At 43.3% G+C, this 6,113-nt stretch overlaps 1 long non-coding RNA gene across 1 annotated transcript; it reads left to right on the top strand.

The window, feature by feature from the left end:
• The first annotated feature begins 472 nt into the window (after positions 1-472).
• On the top strand, positions 473-5,037 carry LOC139039006 (uncharacterized). Its single transcript, XR_011492110.1, has 2 exons — positions 473-732; positions 1,265-5,037. It is a non-coding gene; the product is annotated as an uncharacterized lncRNA (long non-coding RNA).
• The last annotated feature ends 1,076 nt before the right edge of the window (positions 5,038-6,113 follow it).

Genomic DNA, 6,113 nt, shown 5'->3' with positions numbered 1-6,113 from the left:
TCAGTTGACCAGAAAGTCACTACTGTGCACCTTTTGTGTGTTCTGTGGGGCTAGGAGCTGTGGAGGATGCTTGGAACCTTTGGTCAGATGATTGCTGATGGATGAACATTCTAAAGAGCAGCCCAGGACAAGTCATGGGTGCTCAATTCAGAGGGTGGAGACTTTGAGTGTGTGTGTGTGTGTGTGTGTGTGTGTGTGTGTGTGGTGGGGGAGGAGTTGGGATGGGGGACTACAGTCAGGATAGGCTTCAAGGAAGTGGAAGCCCTGAGCTGCTTTTTGAAGGAGTCAGGATTTTAGTCAGGCAGAGAGAAATGGGGGTAACTCAGTAAAAGGAGAAAATTCCAGAAGCCCTGAGGGTCTCCAGCCCTGGAGGGAACAGGCCTACTAGCTTTCTGATCTGAGTTGAAGCCTGACTCTTAGTTTTAGTCTGAGTGCTGGTCCGCTTTAAGACAACATTGTTACTTCACTCTGCTCCCTCTTGTTCTGCTCATGACAGTTTTGATAAGTTTGTATCCAACATTGTGCCCTCAGAGGCAGGCAGGCAGGTAGCTGGCCTTTGCCACTGGTGCAGAGAACCGAATCAACCAACCGGGGTTCCCGCCAGAACAGGAAGCCTTGGGGCGTGTCTGCCTGGCTGCACCTTCTGAGACAGTTTCCCACCCTGCACCCCAAGAGCAGAGCCTTGATGTGACACCTGCCTCACTGTGGATGTGTGGACCAGGCCTCCGGAAGGTGGGAGAGAGCCCCGACTGGCTTTCCTGAGATGGGTTGGGTGGCTTATCATTGATGACTGTTCCCCTTCAGGCAGCTGTGAGCTCTGTGTGAGTGACTTCTCTCTGGACTCAGTTTCTGAATCTGTAGATTGAGAGGGTGGACCAGATGGCCTTGGAGGTCCCTTCCAAGTCAGCTCTCTCCTGTCCCTAAAGGCAGATGGAGGCAGGCGGGGAGGGCAGCGGAGCAGAGAGAAATCAAGAGGAATTCCCCAGCTAGGCTCTTGGGAACCGCTCAGTTCCCCATTCTGGTGCCACCTGCTCAGAGGGTATGGGTGAGAAGGGTGCTGGCCTTGAAACCTGCATGGATGGGTAGTCTGACCTCCCCAGATGTGCCCCAAGGTTTCTCGGAGTCCTGTATATGGACAACCATGCAGCCCTTACATAGGCCATTCTTGTCTTATCAGAAGTTCTGCTTTGTGTAGACAGCTGCCTGTGGTCCTGGGGAGGAAACTGTCACCTTGAGATGCTCACGCACTGTCTTGTGACTGTAGGAAGAAGGGCTGTGTCGTCATGGCCCGAACCAGCAGACCAAGGTCCAGGAGGAAGTGCCCCAGGTGCTTCCCATGAACTCCTGGGTGTATTCATGCCTTCACATTCACAGCAGAAGACATCTGCAGAGCCAAAGCTGGAACACGCTGGCCAAGGACTGCCCTGGTGCTGGGAGGCCCTTTGAAGAGTGAGACCTGGAGAGGACAGAGGGCTTGTCCAGAGTTGTACAGCCACTTGGGGATGCAGCTGCAGCTGACTCCAAGTCTCTGACTCCCAGTCCATTGTGCTTTCTCTTCTACCAGATTGCAAGATGGCAAGAGGCTTGGCATACCACAGGATGAAACTTGCACTGAGCCCCCTGGGGCTCAGACCATGCTCTAAAAATGTGTCAGAGGAAGTGAGAATGCAGGGCCTCTCTTCATATGTTGAGCTGTAGATGTGGCACGTGCTCTTAGTTCCAGGGCAGAGAAAGTTGTGGAAGGGCAGTCAACCAAGAAGCACTTATTTAAGCATTTGTGTATGCTCAGGCTTGAGCTGGGCATAGTGGGGCTTGGAGGAACTTTAAGGCACACACCTCCTACGGCAATTTTGCTGCAGCTGGCAAGGCAAATTTAACTCCCAAATCAATTGTCAAAACACCTAAATGCAAGCTCCTGTTTGTGTTATAAAATAGAAGAACATATATTTACATTTGCATAAAGAAAATCTGGAAGGATGCAAAAAACTAATAAAATTGCTTAATGATCAGTCATGTGACAAAAGTGGGGGTTAAGACGTTCTTTGTACTTTTTGATTATAAAACATTATTTTGAACCATAAGAATATATTATCTTTGCAAAAAATTAGGTATAAACAATAATACCAAAACCAATCAATTACATGCTGCATTGAATGACTGGTGGCCAAAGGAATTCAGAAAAAGCAGAGGTCAGGGAATCTCCTAGAGCCTTCAGGCTCCTGGAAGATTAAAACTAGAAGGGACTCTAGCTGCCATTTTGTCTGACTTCTCATTCAGTGCTGGCATGTCTTATACAACCATCAAGACCTGGATCTTCCGGTGTCCCTTGCCCAATTTCTAAGCCTCATGATATACATGGACAGTGCTGATCCAGGGATCACAATGCACAAAGAAGTATCTGTTCTCAATGGTCTTATGCTCCCAAAGTGCATCTTTAACTGAAATGCAAGATTTTGAGCCCCAGGGGAATAACCAAGGTACTAAGGAGCTTGGAAGGAGGGTAAAAATCAGAGAAAGCATTAGAATTAATATAACATTTGAAATAACAAAGGATGAGTCCCATTTTGATAGTCAGATGACAGGAATACCAGGTAGAGAAACATGAATTCATGAGTTCAGCAGTTCTTGGGACTGACTGGAGATTAGCCCAGGGGTGGTGGAATAGTGGGATGGAAATTTGGGTTGGGCTTATGTGTGGACTGTATCGAGTGCCAGTCTGAGGTGTTTTTTAAAAATTCAATAAAAGTGAGAAGGAACCAATGAAGATTTATGGGCATGCGCTTGAGTTATTTTTGAGATTCTCTGGTGAGTAAGCACTTTTACTTCATCCAAGAATCCATGAGGAGAAGCTTCCTGGAAGCAGTAGGAATTGAGGTGGGCCTTCAAGGATCAGCAGCATTTAGACAATCTACTTTACCGTGGGGTTGAAGAGTGTGAGCCCAGTGTTGAAGGGCAGCACTGAAGGACTTGGGCATGAAAGAGCATGTTGATGCTGTGCATTGGAAAGACATCTCTGGGGGTGCTGCTTAGAACAGAATGGCAAAGGATTGCCTGAAGTGGGGTGATGGATGAGGTAGCTTCCTCTACAGTCTCAAGGCAAGACCCTGAAGGCCTGACTTAGGTGACAGGAATTGAATGGATAGAGGCAGACACACCAGAAAGGCCTTTTCTTCTCCCACCCATAAGGTCCTCTTTGTTGGATTTAACTCATTTGCTAGTCCTGAGAGAAGAGATCATTCTTAGCTCAACACTCTAAGCTCCCTGTTTACTAGACGGTTTCCTGGGTCATTTCTCCATTGTCTGTGCCACTCCATTTCTCCATGGAGTAGAAGCCATGATTAGCCCAACATCACTGTTCATTTGTCACTTTGCTGTAATTTGGGTTGTACTAATGGTGGGTTAAACATTTCCCTCTTGGGCATCTTCTTCCTGGCTAGAAGAAAAGTTTCTCTAAGACCTAGACATTTTTTTTTTTTCAGTATACCTTACAGTTTCTATTGAATAATGCTAATATTTACTGAGCACCTACTAAGTGTCATGTACTATGTTAAAACTTCAATATCATTATTGATTCCCTGATGACCCTATCATTATTCCTGTCTCTTCAGATGAGAAACAGAAAGCCAGAAAAATGAAGTAACTTTCCCAAGGTCATACAACTAGGAAATTGCCAATCCAGAATTTGAATCCAGGTCTCGCTAAGGATCAGTTCAGGTATAAGAAATGTTCAAAGCTATTTGTTAAAAATAATTGACTTCAATCAATGTTCCATTTTTGGCATTTACTGTTTGAGAAGATATAGTGAACTCAGTAATACCTTTAGGCGAGTTTATGTTTGAATAAGGGCTTCCCTGGTGACTCAGTGGTAAAGAATCTGCCTGCAATGCAGGAGACTGGGGATCAATCCCTGAGTCAAGAAGATTCCCTGGAGGAGAAACTGGCAACCCACTCCAGTATTCTTGCTCGGAGAATTCCATGGACAGAGGAGCCTGGCGGGCTACAGTTTGTGTGGCCACAATCAGTGTCTATATGTACTTTGGGAAATACATATTTGAAAAATAACAGTAGTATATTTGCAAGACCTTGCAGAAATGAAATTTAGAACTCAGTTGGGTGGAAATGAGGTGGGAGAAAGTGGCTTACGAAGCATACTAAGACAAGGGATGAAAGAGGAAGTGAAGTGAAGTGAAAGAGGATTTTCAGCTCTCTGATGTAGCCTGACCCACCAGCCTGTGGGTGTGATTGGCTCATTATTCCTACCTGTATAACCCATGACCTTGGGTCTTCCTGAAAAATTTCCTACTTAACACTAGTACTCCTGGGACACTCTAAGAGGTATTGTACATAAACAAATTAGAACCTGCTGATGGACCCTGCTCATTGTTATATCTTGCTACTCTTCCCAGGGCCTGCTCAGCGCCTCTGTGCTCCAATATACTGCTGTATTGAAAGATAGTGATCTGTGAAAGAGTTTGGGAGTGGGGAAGAGTTAGACAGGGGAGTGCCTTTCTCTTCTTCAGAGGCATTGTTAGAGATTGCTTGAGGCACTAGTGTGTTACAGAGTTTAGCGACCCATGTCTTTCTAATTTTTGATTGACTATAATTTATATTCAATAAAGTACACAGGTCTTTAGTATTCATTTCAAAGATTATTGACAATTGTACATGCATATGTAATCAACAAAGATATAGAACATCTCAGAAATTGCTCTTGTATCCCTTGAGAATCAATTTTCTTGTCCCCAGAGGAAACCACTTTCTAATTTTTATCATCTCACTTTTGGTTTTAACTTCATATAAATGGAATAATAAATATGTACTCTTTGTGTCTGGCTTCTTCATCTTAAAAGAATGGTTTCAAGATTCACCCATGGTGTTGCATGTATATAAATTTTGTTCATTCTTTATACTGTTAGGCTGTATTCCATTGTATGGATGTGCCACAATTTATTCTTCTATTCTCCTAGAGATGGATATTTGGGCTATTTCCAGTTTTTAACCATTATGAATAAAGCTGCCATTCACATTCTTGTATAAGTCTTTTTGTGGAATCATGTTTTTATTTCTTGTGTGTAAATACCTAGCAGTGAAAAGCTACATCATAGGATAGATGTGTGTTTAACAATATAAGAAATAGTCAAATAGGTCTCCAAAGTGATTGTGCTATTTTATACATGTGCCAAATACTGCTCCACACTGTCTCTAATATTTGGCATTGCTAGTGCTTTTCACTTTAATTGTGCTAGTAGGTGTGAAATTATGGTTTTAATTTGCACTTAAAGATGATGTTGAACAGCTTTTCATGTTTAATTTGCCATATCTTATTTTGTGTGATGCATTTTGCTTATTAAAAAAATAGTGCTGTTATTTTTTTAAAAGCTTGATTTGTAGGTATTCTTTGTGTATAATGGATACACATCCTCTGTCAGATATGGGTATTGTAAATACTTTTCCTCAGCCTGTGGATAACCTATTTATTTTCTTGATGGTGTTTTCTGATGCACAGAATTATTCTTATTTTCATAATGCTGCAGATACTATTACTACATAATAAACTATCCTTCATGGAGAAGGAAATGACAGCCCACTCCAATATTCTTGCCTGGGAAATCTCATGAACACAGGAGCCTGGTGGGCTGCAGTCCATGGTGTTGCAAGAGTCAGGAATGACTTAGCAACTTAGCACCACCACCAAGCTATTCTCCAGTTTTTTCAACTTAATGATGGTGTTTATTTTGTTCATACATGTATAATTTTGGTAGAACTCAGTAGAGATAGCTTGTCTCTGCCCCGTTAGATGTCAGCTGAGGTGGCTTAAAGACTGAGGCTGAAGTCATCAGAAGTCTTGATCACTCACATATCTGGTCATTCAGAAAAGGGAAACAGCTGCCATTTGACTCTCTCTCTCTCTCTCTTTTTGGGGGTGCTTTTACCTTTAGAACCTAGCCACATAGAGAGGTCATAGTATTTATTCATGCTAACAGCCCCATCTAAGATCTAAGCTGACAGTTCAGTTCAGTTCAGTTTAGTTGCTCAGTTGTATCCAACTCTTTGTGACCCCATGTATTGCAGCATTCAAAAGCACCGAAGAACTGGTACTTTTGAACTGTGGT

Source organism: Odocoileus virginianus, chromosome 2 (assembly GCF_023699985.2).
Source record: "Odocoileus virginianus isolate 20LAN1187 ecotype Illinois chromosome 2, Ovbor_1.2, whole genome shotgun sequence".
Classification (NCBI taxonomy): domain Eukaryota; kingdom Metazoa; phylum Chordata; class Mammalia; order Artiodactyla; family Cervidae; genus Odocoileus; species Odocoileus virginianus.
Note: the sequence above shows the minus strand (reverse complement) of the source record. Positions and strands in the feature narration are given on the sequence as shown.